We start from the raw sequence: 15,483 nt of genomic DNA, 5'->3' as shown, positions 1-15,483 counted from the left end.
TGGCCAACTCCCCAACTGTCTCAAGGACTGGGACAAAGAGAATAGCTGGGAACTCAGTGCAAGTCTAGGAGCTGATTCCAGGTCTCCCATGTGGAGGGCAGCAGCCCAATTATTTGAGCCCTCACTGCTGCCTCCCAGGTTCCACATCAGCAGAAAGCTGAAGTCAGAAGTTGGAGTCGGTATCACACCTGGGCAGTCTAGCATGGGAATTTAACTGGGATCTCAAGCACTAGGCTAAACACCTGCCTCACATCATTATTTGATCACAGTAAATGTTAGAGGAATCCTGAAAGCTTACCATATTCTTATTTTGTAATTATTTATCTGGCTGTTGTAAAATTACCTTACAAAAAATGACAAAACAAAAACTTTTGGACGCTTACGTAAGGAAGTTCCTTATCACTGAGAATGATGAATTATGCATAGATTCTAGGGTACAAAGAAAGGGAAAAAACACAATTTCCCATTTTCAGGGAGTACTGACAGGGCAGCCAGGGTCCACTTTCTCTTCGAAAAGGCAGCACAAAAGACAAATCTGGAAGGCGGCTAGAGAGAACCCCGCAGAGGAAGGGCAAAGGCTTGGAGGGGCCAGCTATTCTGATGATAATAGAGAATTCAAGACTTTTCAGAGATCACAGAGTTCAGCACCTCATGAAGTCTTTCCAGGAACACTGGCCTTTAGAGATATCGTGTCCTAAAGGCATTTCATGTTCAAATGAATTTGAGAAATGCTATGTAGCCCTCCTCTTGGAAATACTTAGAATATTAACAACATATACAGAATTCTGAGAGGTCCAAGTGAAAAAAACAGCAAAATATCACAAAATGAATAATCATGTTGATTACCCTGAATATTTCTAATCTAATTTCATTATAAATCTTTTTTTCCCCCTTGAAACATCAGGTCGCACCTAACAGAACCTTGGAGCATACTTGGTACAAAAACGGAGTTGAGAGTTCAGTGCCAGCACCACCCAAGCACCCCCAGCCTCCCCTCCCTGTATGTTCAAGATTGTGATCCCCTTATTCTTCCCCTCGCAGTCTCAAGGTGCAAAGAGCTGCCTCAAGATGTTGGCAAGTCCTTGATACAATCACAGAGTATGTAGGCAGTAATAGCTAGGGCCCCTGAACTTACTCAGTGCCCCTCAGATGAGCTCATTCTGGAAAAACATTAATGAACAAATTATGGGGGCTCAGAAAGTCCCACTTCAGAGGCCATCCAGAAATCCTCAGGGAATGCTTTTCTTTTGGGCTACACAAGACTCTCACCTAAAGATCTGCCTTATACCCAGAGGACGTACTTTATAGATGCTGTGTTTCTACAGGTTCAGCGGGATAACAACGGAGGATGGAAAGGAATAGACTATCAGTATTAGAAAAGGGCTTTTACTCCGGGAAATTGTAAAATATGTATTTTAAGGAGAAATAGAATGGCAAGTGGCCAATCAGCCAGTTACACTCTCCCCAATCTGCATCAGCATGGCAGTCACTCACTTCCATGACTTCCCAACCTATTCCATTTGACAAAAGCCAACTTTCATGATTAGAGCTGGTATCAGTGCATTTTCAAACCTAACAGTCCTCCCCCATGAAGCCCTAGTCCTGCCGTCACAGCTTTGAGTTGCTGTGACAGACACTCCACTACCACAAAGAGGCCTTCTAGGTAGAAACAGGATGTCTGTCCACTTGCATGAAACGGACATGTTGTGCACCATGCGTCTGATTTTGCGCCATGATTCCCAAGGAAGCAGCTGTTATAGAACAAGGCCAGAACTCCAGGAACGCCGACCTCACAGAAGCATTCAATTTCATCACTCAACTTCCACAAACACAATCCAGGATACAGCTTAGGCCTAATGTAACATTCCCACACATCTTAGCAGGAGATCTTCCTTCTACCACTTTTCTTCACTTGACAGAAAACACCATCACACACGAAAACCATCTTGTACCTAAGGATTCACCAGAATCATTCTAGAGGCTACAGTGCACTCAGCTCAGAGATGATTTTAAGAGATGAAATTGCTGTAAGTAGGTTAAAATTCTGTCCTAAAAAACACTTCTAGCTTTTAGGAAAAACTTGAAAGACAGAGGTACATTTTCTTAAGGAGGACTACAGATGAATAGCTAGTAGCTGAAACTAAGTAAAGGAGGAAGAAAACAAGATACCTATAGCTGGAAGAGAAGTGAGCAGAAAATATAATGCCCTTTCTAAAGTGTATCTTTGGTCCCTGCTCTCAATTCGAAACAAAAGACCACAAAGGAAAAACTCTGAAGTCAAAGAAATGATTGAAGGCTGGCCTTTCCACCTACTTTTCCATGCATTTGTTTATTCTCTCTTTCGGCTTGAATTTCAGCATGTCAGCGGGCTCACCATGAGCGAGGCTACATAATCAAGAGATGCAGACTTTAATTGTAATTACCCATTTATACAACAAAATGAATGGATAATAATTGTCCAATGCTTGCCACCCGCACTAACCTTTGTTAGGAACTGGCAATACAATTAATCAGACATGGTTCCTGCTTTGTGAATTCTGCAATTTCAAGGGAAAGCTGAAATGCAAGCACAAACGGGCACTCCACTGTGGTATGTACCATGCTAGAGCTCCATAGGAAACGCTACAGGAACACTTCTCTGGTTTCCAGGCCTTCTACCTGCACTGAGTCTTTTCCCTGAAGAAAGCTGATGACAGATCTCTGTCTTCCTGGACTCTCACTGGTAATCAGGCACCCAGCAGGAGAGATCAGAGGGCAGTCATCCCTGAGGACTGATTTTTAGAGGCAGTCAGTCCTCAGACTTTATCAGGTGCACTTGAGCCAACATCAAGGTGAATGGTACACGACAGAAAGCTACATGTGTCCCGTGTCCAGAGTCATCGACATTTTTCTCAAGAGAACATTTGCCCAATCACTTGTTCTTTGAGAGGAGCCAAAGAAAAATTCTTTACATGGCAAATGGAATAATGGGGGATACAAGTGCTGAGGATGAACACAGGAGCCAAAGGACGGTGGGTATATTGTGGGGTATCTGGTTTGCTTTCAGAATGCGGAAAATTCAATTTATATCAGAAAGGATAATGGTCAAATCTATGACAAATGTTTCACCTCTTCTGACTGACACTGGACTTCATGTAACAGTACTCAAACCAACCTCTTCCACCATACTAAGTCATTGTACCAATGCCACATTTCAAACTGTAAAATTGATATCCCATACTAAAACAGTGCTGTAGGAGTTACCACTGCTTTGTGACTCCTCTTTGCTTCACAGAATCTACTTTCTCATTTGTTCATTAATTTAGCAGTTGTTTCTTGGATCACAATATGAGTTCGCAGAGGGACACTGCCCTACTGCAACATGTTTCTGTTGATGTACAACCCCACGCAATGGACTTCTCAGAGATAATGCCCACCCCATAACTCTTGTCACATCAGTTTTTCAAACTATAAAAATAGAAAAAATGTCATGGCATTTGTACCCATCTTTACCAAAGTTATGTTTTCTTAAATTTCTTTTTCACACACACTGTATACATAAGAAAAACTAAATTCAATACAGTCTATGCAAAATTTGATGGGAAAATTCGCCACCAGAGTATTCAGTCAGGAAAGCTGAAATTGGTGTATGAAGATAGTTATTTTTTGGTGTTATTTCTCCTTTGATAAGTATAATGTTTGTAGAAGTTAGGAATCCTGCTTTAAATATTCACATCATCTCTGAAAATTCTTATCACTGTGTTTGACAGAGAGTAAGTGCCCAATACCCAAAGCTTATCAGTCATCCGATGGAATTTTCAAGTACTTCTGCTTAGCAATTTTATAGCACAAAAGAAGAGTTGGTAGCTCAATATGACAAATATAAAGTAACTAAAACTAAAAGATAGTATCTAAGTAGTTTTCATCTGCAAAAACAATATGGTAGATTAATTGGATTGTGCACTATCAACATCTTTGCTACTTGGGTATCAATCCAGGCTAGCTCTAACGCATTCCAAATGAAGCGCTTCAGATCCATCTGTCCATATTCATCATAGTTGTATAGATAACAAATATGAAATGTCAAAACTTTGAGAACTCCCTGTCTTACAAAACAAAAACTAAGCAAGCAAGCATGTAAGAAAGGAAGAAATAAAAAAGGTAGGGAAAGATGTGTTTTCTCTAATGCATGGATCACACTCAATTCTTAAACACAGTTTCTAAAAATTTGAGCTTGATAGTTTTGAAAGAAAAACCCTTTGAGCCTGATAGTTTTGAAAACGAAATGTAAAAGAAACCCACTCTTGTATGGAAGTTTCCTATACTTGCAACCCCATGGATGACTTCACCTACCTAGAAACAAGGCTCACTTCAAAGGGAGCTGTTTGAGTTCATGTAATGAGCTGTGAGCTTGCTTCTCTCTCTCTCTCTTTTTTCCTCTCCTGTGCTTCTCAGAGAATCAGAAATGCAACCAGCTTACAGCCAATTAATTGGAGGTTGAGAGTTTGAAGTGAGGAATAGACTCTATATTTTCATATGAATGAATCAAATTGTGCCAACAAAATCTTCATTTGCTTGATATTCACAAAACATACATTGGGGAAGAAATGGGTCAAAGAAGCAACAAGCAGTTCTTACAGGAATTGTTTCAAGAGTTTATACACATTTACACAAATGTGTAATTAATAAATCAATTCTGAAAAATTATTTCAACTATGTTCCTACATTTTGCTGTAGAATGGGTAAGGAATGAGGAAAACATTCAGAATACCCATTTTGCATCCAATCAAATTTTCTCCTAGCCATGACATACGGACTTTAAAAATTCCTTTTAGTTTTTACATATTGATGAGAAATAATGGCATACAAACCATTTATAAATGAAATTTTATGCCTGAGGAAGACTGAGGAGTAGATTGCTAAGGGATTTGAATTTAGTGGTAAAATAGGGCAATGTGAAAACCAATCTAATCTTACTATTTGGGTGATATTTCTCTCCAGGGCAAGTTTTCCTCTGAAGAACAACACAGCTACCCTATAGAGAAAGATGTGCTGTGAGGCACTGGCTCCAAACCCACTGATGTGTAACAAGTGCATGTCCCACTGAGGAAACAAATACATATTTCTCCAGAAGGCACTTTCCTTTGTAAAACTCTAGGGTCTCAAACAACAAACCAAGGATGCTCACGAGACATTATGAGGAGAGCGCCGAGCGCCAGAACCCACGCCTGAGCATTAGGAACACAGTCCTCGTGTTGTTTTCTGCATCATATTCACTGCAGAGTCAAAGCAGTGGATTTAATGAATGACCATTTAACCCCAACTTTGTTCTATAAAAACAAAAAGGGGGACTGGGGTAGGGGTGTGGTTGAGGGTTTGTGATTAAGGGAAAAAAAACCCACACACTTTGAAAGTACTAGCTGGTAGAGAGATAATGATAGATTATATAAACTCTTTCCTTGACTAGCTGCATAGGTAAAGAAAAAAAAAATCTCTGGTCTTCCATAAAAGTAAAGTAATCTCACATGCATCTGTTGTCAGGAAGACTGCATGGTATCTGGTAACACTGACTTTGGTAAGTAGCCCAGTATTTGGCACACCACAGGCACTCAATAAAGGCTTGATTCACAGGTAACCTTTGATGTTTCGGATGCACCTAAGATAATGATAGTATGTTATGAGTGTTACATATGTGGGGAAACTGAGCTACTTCTAGAATAAATGAAACAAGAAGATGCATCTTACTTGTATGACATGGTACCACTTTAGACTGAAATCAAACTTATTTAAACACCTTGCATAGTAAATTGGTCCACAGATCTGTAGGTTGTTGAGATAGTCTGTAGATTGACAGATCAAATAATAAACAGATTAGGAGAGAATTTTTTTGTGTTGTCAGAATTCTGAAACATGGCATGGTCTTTCCACAGACTCCATGCACCCTCTGTCTCCAGTAGGCTCAGAGAGATCAATGGATTAGAATTAATTTGAAAAACCTATAGATAGTAAGCCCTCAAGACCAGTCTATTTATGTATTTATTACTATTATTTTTGCTAGAGCCACTACTTCTGAAAATAAATTTAGAGAATAAATGCAACTGTTCGAGTGTATCCTGGCAAGAGCAATATAAAAATAATTTAGGACCAACCATGTAATTATGTGCATTTATTCCAACCTTCCATTACTACAGATAACAAGACGAATAGTAAAATGTGAACTTTAACAATCCTGTAATTATAGCTACTGAACCGTATATTATTGAAAGAATTGTGCAAAATCCAGATGCAAAAAATCAACTTGGTATGTAAATAGAAATGAAACAGTAAAATAATCAAGTGATGGAGAACTAATAGAGAAAGTAAAATTGTTTTCTGGAATCTTTCATTGCCATGTTTTCATTTCTTTAACAAAAACTTAGTTTATTTTTATCCTTTTGCCACATTTCTTAAAATTACATATTGTTCAGCAGTTATAACCAGCCCAGTCAAACATTCTGGGGCTGCTTTTCATTCTATTTCTTTTAAAATTTTTTTCTAGAACATAATCAGAATTGATAGAGTGTTTTCCATGAGCACTTTGTGTAATGAGGGCAATAATACACACTTCACTGGTATTTTTTGAACTGTAAGAATATGTGTCTTTGCTTAGAAGGTGCATATCCCAGCAGTAACCACTGCATTTAAGAAAATGTAGGTATTTATCTGTATGAGAATGAGCATGACAAGTAAGAGTTCAGGAAGAATATCCTCTTCATGGGTGGAAAGTTTGTTGAAAGTAATTTGGGATGACTCAGAATATTAAATTTACAGATTTAAGAAAAGGAGATGGGGCCAGCACTTTGGCACAGGGGAATAAGCCTCTGCTTGCAATACCAACATCTTGTATCATGCACTAGTTCAAGTCTCAGCTTCTCTGCTTCTGGTGCAGCTCCCTGCCAATATGCTTGGGAAAGCAGTGGAAGATATCTCAAGGGCTTGGGCCCCTGTCACCCACATGGGAGACCTGGATGGGGGTTCCAGGCTCCTGGCTTCAGCTTGACTCAGTCCTGAAAGTTTCTGCCATTCAGGGAGACAATCAGCAGTTGCAGGATAATTTCTCTCTCTCTTTCTCCCTATCATCTTTCAAATAAAAATAAATAAATAAATAAATTTCTTTAGAAAGAAAGGTAATTTTTTCATTTAAAATTTATTCTAAAGAGTTTAACTTACAAGTATCCAATTTAAATTCCCATTATTTTTTCCCTATTTCAAGTTGGATCAAACTTGTGTATATGTCAAAGATGACACTGTTGTGTGTTTTATGTTTTATTTTTCCTCAAATAAATGAACATTACTATTACAACAACAGCTCAGACTTTTCCATAAACAAATATGTTCACAGCTAGACAACAGTCCACACTGATCACTGAGAGATTTTATGCCATCCAGAAAAAAAATTCACAGAACCTGTGAAGTGTGGGATTTGCTTTACTGCATTGATCTATTAAATATCATACCTGATAAAACTAAGGGAGAACATTTCCCCCTAGATTAGATAAAGCTCAAATCTAGGTATTGACTTAAATAACATTCATCTATCTTCTCTCCAAAAAATAGGATATTCATTATACCTATCAGATATAAAAAATTATTTGATTTCCATTTACATTTTTACTAATTAAGCAGATTAGGAGGACAAGTTCTATACTCAAAAATGTATTTTACCCACATGTTCATTTCTAAAGACCCACCTAAAGAAACAGCCCACCAGTGTCTGACAGAAGCCAAAAGCTGGAATTGTACAGCCTCTTACTCTCACTTTCTCTCCTTTCACTCTGCATCTCAAAGCAAAATGTTGCATCTAGGCCATTTAGACCTCATGAACCTATGATGAAGGGGTAGGGAGAAAACATGGACAATGCATGCTTCTTGAGTGCATGCACTATGTCACCACCAGCTGTGTGTCTTCAGAACTAACAGCAGAGCCCACCTGAGCCTCCATAGTTTTTCTTTACTGCTTAATGATATCTGGAGCAGCTAGGAAAACGTTTATTTAACTGTGACATTTTTCTCACATAACATGAGAGAAACAACACTAGGCCTCATTAGTTGAAACAATTTCTACTTCCCTGTATAAATTTGAGAAAGTTATTTAAGTTCTCAGAATCTCAGGTTTTGCGTCTATAAAATAGAATACCACCTATTTTGTAGGATAGTTGCAAAGATTAAAGATAAAGTATGTAAAGTATCTAGCACAGAACTTAGGAAAACGTTAGCTGTTTTTATAATTACTATAGTAAGCACCCCATGTCTATGACATTTTTGTCTGCAATTTCAAGCAACTGCAGATCAAATATACTCAGAAAAATTTGTATGGAACATGTACAGACTTTTTTCTTGTCATTATTTCTTGAACAAAACAGGTCACAGCTATAAACAAAGCATTTACATTGTATTAAATACTTCAAGTAATCTAGAGATGATCTAAGGTACATAGGAAGATACACATAGGTTAAATGCAAATTCTACTATGACAGTTTATACAAGGAATTTGAGCATCCATGGACTTTGGTAGCCCCAGCTTGTCCTGGAGCCAATCCACTTGTGTATGCACAGGAAGCTAAAGGGAGACCCAAATTGGCATCTAGTGGTGAAAAGCAGGAAGTCTGGAATCAAATACCCCAGCATATCTTCCTGGACAAATCATTTCATATCAATCTCAATCTGTTCTGCAAAACAAGAGACTTTTAATAGCTTATTCTTGAAAGGATTAAATATAACTGTACGTAAAGTACTGACACAGCGTCTGCCTCATTGTAATTTGACAAATTGAAATGATTCTTCCACTTCAGAGAGTGGAGACGGAAATGAGGACCACTTCAAGCAAAAGACAGGTTTTTCTTACTTCATATTTTCTTGGTCTGTCTGATTAACCTCAAGTTAGGTAAAATAACTAAATATCATATGGTGATTATGAGGACCAAGAAACTTTCTGGATATAAATGAACACATAAGCTCAAGATGTGGAAAGTGTACTGAAATCTAAACAGGGTAGGGGTAGCAGAATGACCCATGAGTTAACTGCGAGTCAGCAATGCAGTGTCACTATTCCCAACTGATAGTCACTGGGGTGCATTATCAACCATCCTCTCTGTCTTTGAGATTAGTCATGGTATCACTGAAGTGCTTTGGTCTGGCTCAATCCTTCCGTTTTCAAAAGACTGGAAAAATTAAACAATACAGAGACTATCAAGCAACTAATTCATTTGAGAAAGATCAGAAATAATTGCAAAAGGGAAAATGGCAGGTCAACATCTGCCTATGATTTTACAACAAGCCAGGAACACTGTCTCAGTTCCAACTGTTACCATACCATTAAAAGAATACATGGCCCCAAATCGCTACAGAACTTAAGAAGGATATTAGCCAATTCCTCAACTGCTATAGGACTTAAGTAGGATATTGGCAAAATCTCTTTAATCAAAATTATGAACCTTGTGTAAATTGAAGTTTAAGGGCAGAAAGGCAGAAGAACTGATCTCTTTCAGTTCTACTGTTCCATATAAAATTCTTTCAACATTGTGAATGCTTATGATGTATCACATTAATATGATCAGGCAATGAAAGGTCCAAAAGCACACAGAAGTTAAGTAAGATAACATAGGCAAAACATGGGAAATTCATTTAGTGGCCAAGCCAGAAACAGCATTTTCCTATCTTGAGCTAAATCACCTCTTCTGTAGAGGCTATTCCTCCTGATAAGTAGGAGGAGTTCTACTCCCTTTCCAACTGACTGTCCTTACAAGATTGTCATTCATTTCCTCACTGGTACTACTTCTCAGTTTCCAACTTTCTATCCACTGGTGGTCAAATTTCTGATACTTTTCTTGTAAATACCTAAATCTAGGTGGCACTCATAATAGAAGATTTGTTATATATCTTGGGCATTTTATGGACTTCTTCAAGTTCTTCACAACAGTAAAGTTATTACCAATCATTTTTCTATAAAATTATGCAATTAGGAACTGTGATTTCCTTGACACAGAAGCCAATATATAATGAGCTAAAGTATCCATCAAGTACTCTACTTGTAAAACATCTACTGTCTCTCCCAGCAATCCACCTCCTCCGGATTGGTCTGACCTTTCCTCTAGGCTTGTTCCCTTCTATATTCTCTTGCTCATATCCTACTTTTTTTCTGAAATTTCTTACAGAATCACACTACCTCATCATCATTAGCCATGTTTTGAATTATCATTTTCAAAACAACTCTTTTTCCCTTTGCTTGCATGTTTTTTACCGCATTATTATTGGTTTCCCAACTCCATGACTGTATTGCCCAGTGGTACAGACTATTTTTCAAACCAACAGGCTTGAATGTGACTCTACTAAGTTTCCTGATAGAGAACTGATATATTGAGAAGCAATTTCATCTGAGAAAATTCACTAATGAGACATAGGAATGAAATGAAATGAGTGGTTAGAATTTTCACATAGAGTCATTTGCTGTTTTAAATCAAAACTTTCTATTTCTCGTCTAAATTCTGGAGTGAGAAGTTATGAGGTCTTCTGTGACTATTATTTCTCTTGTGAATCTCCTAGTAGAGGAGCAAACATATAAAGCACAGTTCAGAAGGTAGCACAGATGGAGGGGCTACAAATTAACTTATTACCCTTTGATCAGCCAAGAATTGCAATGAAGTTATGCAGAGTATTCCTTCAGTATGACCCCAAAACCAAAACCAACCAACCAAACAAAAGCCACTCAAACTCGTGTATTTTGTCAAAGGATGGCACTTAAACAGAGTACAGTTTCTTACAGCAAAAATAAGAAAGATTTTCCTTTAAACAGTCTGTGTCATTAAAATATAATCTATAGCCTCAACATTTAGCACCAACCATGCCACAGAGTAAGTACTTAATAAATGGTTGTGGGATTAATATAAATCCATTTCAGGTATTAAGAAGTAGTAAAGCCATAAAGTGCTCTGTCCCAATCCTCTTAATTTCTTTGTAACTAATTTTGGCATGTGGTCACTCAAATTCTTAAACTGGGGAATTTGAAAAAAAAATAGCATACATTCCTTCATTCTGATCCCCATAGGAACACTGTTCTCAGTGTGTCCTTTTATTACCAAGGTCTATAGCCCAGCAAGCCCCATAAGAGTTGAGATAATAATGCTCCAATGGTGATGGGAACTTACAAGAGCCCTAATCTTTTAATTTGTACTACATCCAACATATGTTTCAGGAGCTTCATGAGTCAAATGAAGGGCTCACTCCAGAACACAGATTTGCACATCCTTGAATAAACATAAAAATGGGCACATCCCTCTGGGATTACCTCTCTCACCTCTCAGTGAGGTGTCAACCTTTAAATCTAACCTCAGCATGCACTTTCTTAAACTCAAGGCCTACCCCCACTAGTTCAATGACCTGCTGAAGTTATTAAACTGAACTGATTCCCAATACCTTAACTTGTAAAATGCAAAATGTAGAACATGTGCAAGGTTATTTAAAAGAAATAAATAAAAACAATGTGACATTATTATCTCTAGTATGGTATCTGATGTGAATTAAGTGCACAATCAATGTCAGCTCTGATTGGTTCTTCCTGCACTGCACTGTTGTTAACCCAATGTGATATTGCAGACCAGGGCTCTAAAGCAGAATTAGGGAAATCTGAGTTCTTACCCTAGGCTCTGGGTAAGCTATCCATCATTTCCTCCATAAGATAAGCAGACAAAACTTAAAGACAAAAAAAAAATAGGACTAAGACATGAAGGCTGGAAACGCACTTCCATACTTCAGTCTGCAAGGCTTCTAGCCCCACACTGCTCAATATGGTGATCATTCAACAGTCGTACGAAATGTGGCTTACTAGACCAAAGACCTGAGTTTCTATGTTTACTTAATTTTAATTAATGGAGACTTTTGACGCTAAGAACTTACAGATTCAGTGATGAAAAAAATTATTTATTTATTTATTTTAATTTATTTGACAGATAGATTAGACAGTGAGGGAGAGAGAAAGGTCTTCCTTCCATTAGTTCACCCCCCAAATGGCTGCCAAGGCCGGCACTGCACCCATCTGAAGCCAGGAGCCAGGAGCTTCCTCCTGGTCTCCCATGAGGTGCAGGAGCCCAAGCACTTGGGCCATCCTCCAACACCTTCCTGGGCCACAGCAGAGAGCTGGACTGGAAGAGGAGCAACCAGGACTAGAACCCGGCACCCATATGGGATGCTGGTGCCATAGGTGGAGGATTAACCAAGTGAGCCACAGCGCCGGCCCCTATTTCTTTTATATTTTTAAGATTACTACCAGAAAAGTTAAAATTACACATGACTGTCATCAAATGTCTCTTGGAGAGTGCATTCCAGCAGGTGCACATCTTCGTTCATGACGCCTTCCCTGAATCATGCACGTGTTTTCTCTCTGAATGGAGAATAATTAAAAAAAAAAAAACTGTAGTTCTTTGGACTTCTTGAGAATCATATATTGTTATAAGCAATGAATAAAGAGCAGCAAGCTCATGTAAACGAGATGAGATGCCAAAAATTATTGTGCTAGGAAGGAAAGGAGGTGCAGAAAGCCAACTGGGGTATAAATTAGAAGGACCTACATGCAAGTAATTTATGAATGCTCTGGTTCTCATCCCAAGAATCCCAGGACTAAACTGTCTCAATGTTAATCATCGTGCTTTGTGCATCTTTCACACACAGAGTTCCTGCAAACAACAGTCCTTGTCTGACTCCTTCTCAAAGACTTTTATCAGAGCCTTGTAGCGTATCTGCACTATAACAGATGTGTAATAAATACCTGTTAATCTTAATGCATTTTTATCTATGTAATCAGAAACTATCATGTCTGGACCTGTCTCATAGACATATCTTACTCATTTAAACATAGATTACATCCATGAAAGTTTGGAGGCAACTTAACACATTATATAAATTCATTTTATTAGTGCTATTTGTGTTAAAACAGAATACCTATGAAAGATGCTTTAAAAGGTAAAACTCTGTGGTAGGATGACAGTAAATACAAAGAAGATGAACAGAAAAACATTCTATTTAAGGTATCAGCAGATTAAATACGTTTGAGGTAAGGAAGAAAATACTAAAAACATCTGCATCTGTCAAAGGCAAGTCCTTTCGTCTATTTTCCCATGAGCTGGACCAATCAGAAGTGCTATACTTTTCCTGACTCTGTTCTCTAATTTCTGTGTGCAGTGGGGTCAGTGCCAGAAAGTAAGATGCCAAAGGAAGCAGAAAAATCAACTGTCCTGTCCTGCAGAACTCGTGACTCGCGGCTATCCAATCCACCCTCAGCCACATGGAGGCACCTACAAAATAAACTCCACCAGCAAAATGGTATCTTCTTTCTTTGCCTTTAGGCTAGAGCTATTCAGCTAATAGCTTAAGAGAAGAAACCAAAAGCGAATCAGAATGTAGGCTGTTTTAGATTTTATAATAAAATGCCTAACACCGAAGGTCATGGAAAAATGCACTCTTGTCCACGGCATCATGCTTTCCAAGAGTGCTGGTTTTGGGGCGTTTTGAATAGTGGGCACAAATATTCACTCATAAAAGGAAAGGGTCTCTGCTAATTTATATAAGCTAAAAGGTTCAATGGCTAAAGGTTCAATTTAGTACCTGAAGATCTTTGAACACTTGAAAGAAAAAAATAAATTTAAAAAGCAATTATTCTAATAATGAGCTCAATTTGTAGAATACATGTAAAAAAGTTGCTTTTTGAGATTTCTCTTTGTACTTATTTTTCCTAAGTGTCTTTTTTTATCTGACTGATTCACTGAAAATGGAATATTATTGTGTATTTCCAAATTTACTGCCAAGCTATTAATTTTTCATCCTTTGGTTTAGTTTAGGTTCATTGCATTTGATTTCCTACATGTGTGACTGGACTCCTATTCCTTCTACCTGTGCATTATAGATTCATCCCTTTCAAAGATCAAAGTGTGAAATTATTTGCCTTTAAGTGACAAATAAGTTAACTAATTCCCAGATACATGAGAATCATCCAATACCTATAATTGAATTAAGAATAAACAAACCTTTGGAATTTTAGGGATAAGGAGTAACATTTTTGTATCACCCTTATGAATGGTATAAGACTTCTATTTCTGATTCATCAGAGCCTAAACCATTATCACTGCATGTCCGGTGGGGTCTTTAGAACCATTTAAAATAATCAAAGACAGAAGGGAGGATATTTTAAGGCACATCATAATTTCATCCAGAATTATGTAAGACAGCAAAAAGAGTAATAAATGGAAATAAATGAAGGGAATTGAAGCAACAAATCAGACACTGTTGAAGAAAAATGAAAAGAAATGAGAAACGGAAGAAAGAATGATAGCACAAAAACAGGGCCGCAGCGAGTTTGGCCGCGGCGGCCATTGGAGGGTGAACCAACGGCAAAGGAAGACCTTTCTCTCTGTCTCTCTCTCTCACTGTCCACTCTGCCTGTCAAAAAAAATAAATAAATAAAAATAAAAAAAAAATAGAAAAAAAAAAAACAGGGACACCTCCACACTAGGTCCATGCACACTGATTATTAACATTCTCGTCCAGGGCTGCACCCCAAACACCCATTATCCTCTATACCTGCTAAAGAGCAAGTGTCAACATGATAGATGCTTGCTCATTGTATCAACATTTCCCTGTAGCCACAAAGCCCATTATCAACAGAGATAAACCTATGCCAGGATAAATTACTTATCAGAATATAGGCAAGAAAGAGTTCAAAATGGTGTTAGATGTAAAAAAATTTTATTGTCACAAGCTCCCTGAAGCAATTGAAAAGCACTAAGATATTCCATGTTGGAGCTGAAATCTACATAGCATTCTTCCAATCTGTTTGGATTATTGCTATAACAAGTACTCCTTTGAAATGACACAAAATGATGAATTGAAAGGAATAATTTGTATTCAGAGTTTTTTGTTTGGGTTTTTAAAAAAAGATAATAGGAGAGGGAAAAATGCATATTTCCCTTAAGACAGTGGAAAATGGGGAAAGATGTCTTAACGGTTTTGAGATTTCGCTTGGTCTTCTGCCCCGACCAAGGAGCACAATGCTAATTATAGCTATCAAGCTTGAAGGCGAAAGATGAGGGAGAATAATGTAGAGACATTTTAATGTTGAGATCAATCGAACTGGGACATAGCTTCTGACAGATATTTCAATCTAAATGAACCAAAGTGCTCTAGGAAATACTAAAAAAATAATTCTAAGTGATCTCTTATATTTTCATCTATCATATACCTCTGAAAATACCCCCATGTGTTTTTAATCTACTGCCCTAATGCAAACCTTATTTTGCAATACTTTAAATGGAAATGATATTCTGAATCTTTTGAAATGAAGAAATTTCCATTTAACTCATTGATTTTGACAGAGAGAAGTTAACATGGCTGCTAGCTGGGTTACATTAATGGGAAAGAGGACCAGTTCTGGGGCAGCAATGGGACTGATGAATTCCATGATGCTTCTGTGTTCATGGT

General features: G+C 37.8%; 1 protein-coding gene and 1 long non-coding RNA gene across 51 annotated transcripts in view; one reads left to right on the top strand and one right to left on the bottom strand.

The window, feature by feature from the left end:
• NRXN3 (neurexin 3) overlaps positions 1–15,483 on the bottom strand; it is a 1,789,124-nt gene that overhangs the window by 497,622 nt on the left and 1,276,019 nt on the right. The gene's annotated exons all lie outside the window — the stretch shown is intronic.
• LOC127484596 (uncharacterized) lies at positions 1,816–13,526 on the top strand. Its single transcript, XR_007911650.2, has 3 exons — positions 1,816–3,011; positions 4,981–5,113; positions 13,192–13,526. It is a non-coding gene; the product is annotated as an uncharacterized lncRNA (long non-coding RNA).

Source organism: Oryctolagus cuniculus, chromosome 20, assembly GCF_964237555.1.
Source record: "Oryctolagus cuniculus chromosome 20, mOryCun1.1, whole genome shotgun sequence".
In the NCBI taxonomy this organism is placed as follows: Eukaryota; Metazoa; Chordata; class Mammalia; order Lagomorpha; family Leporidae; genus Oryctolagus; species Oryctolagus cuniculus.
The sequence above is the reverse complement of the archived record's forward strand: the minus strand, read 5'-3'. Positions and strand labels throughout refer to the sequence as shown.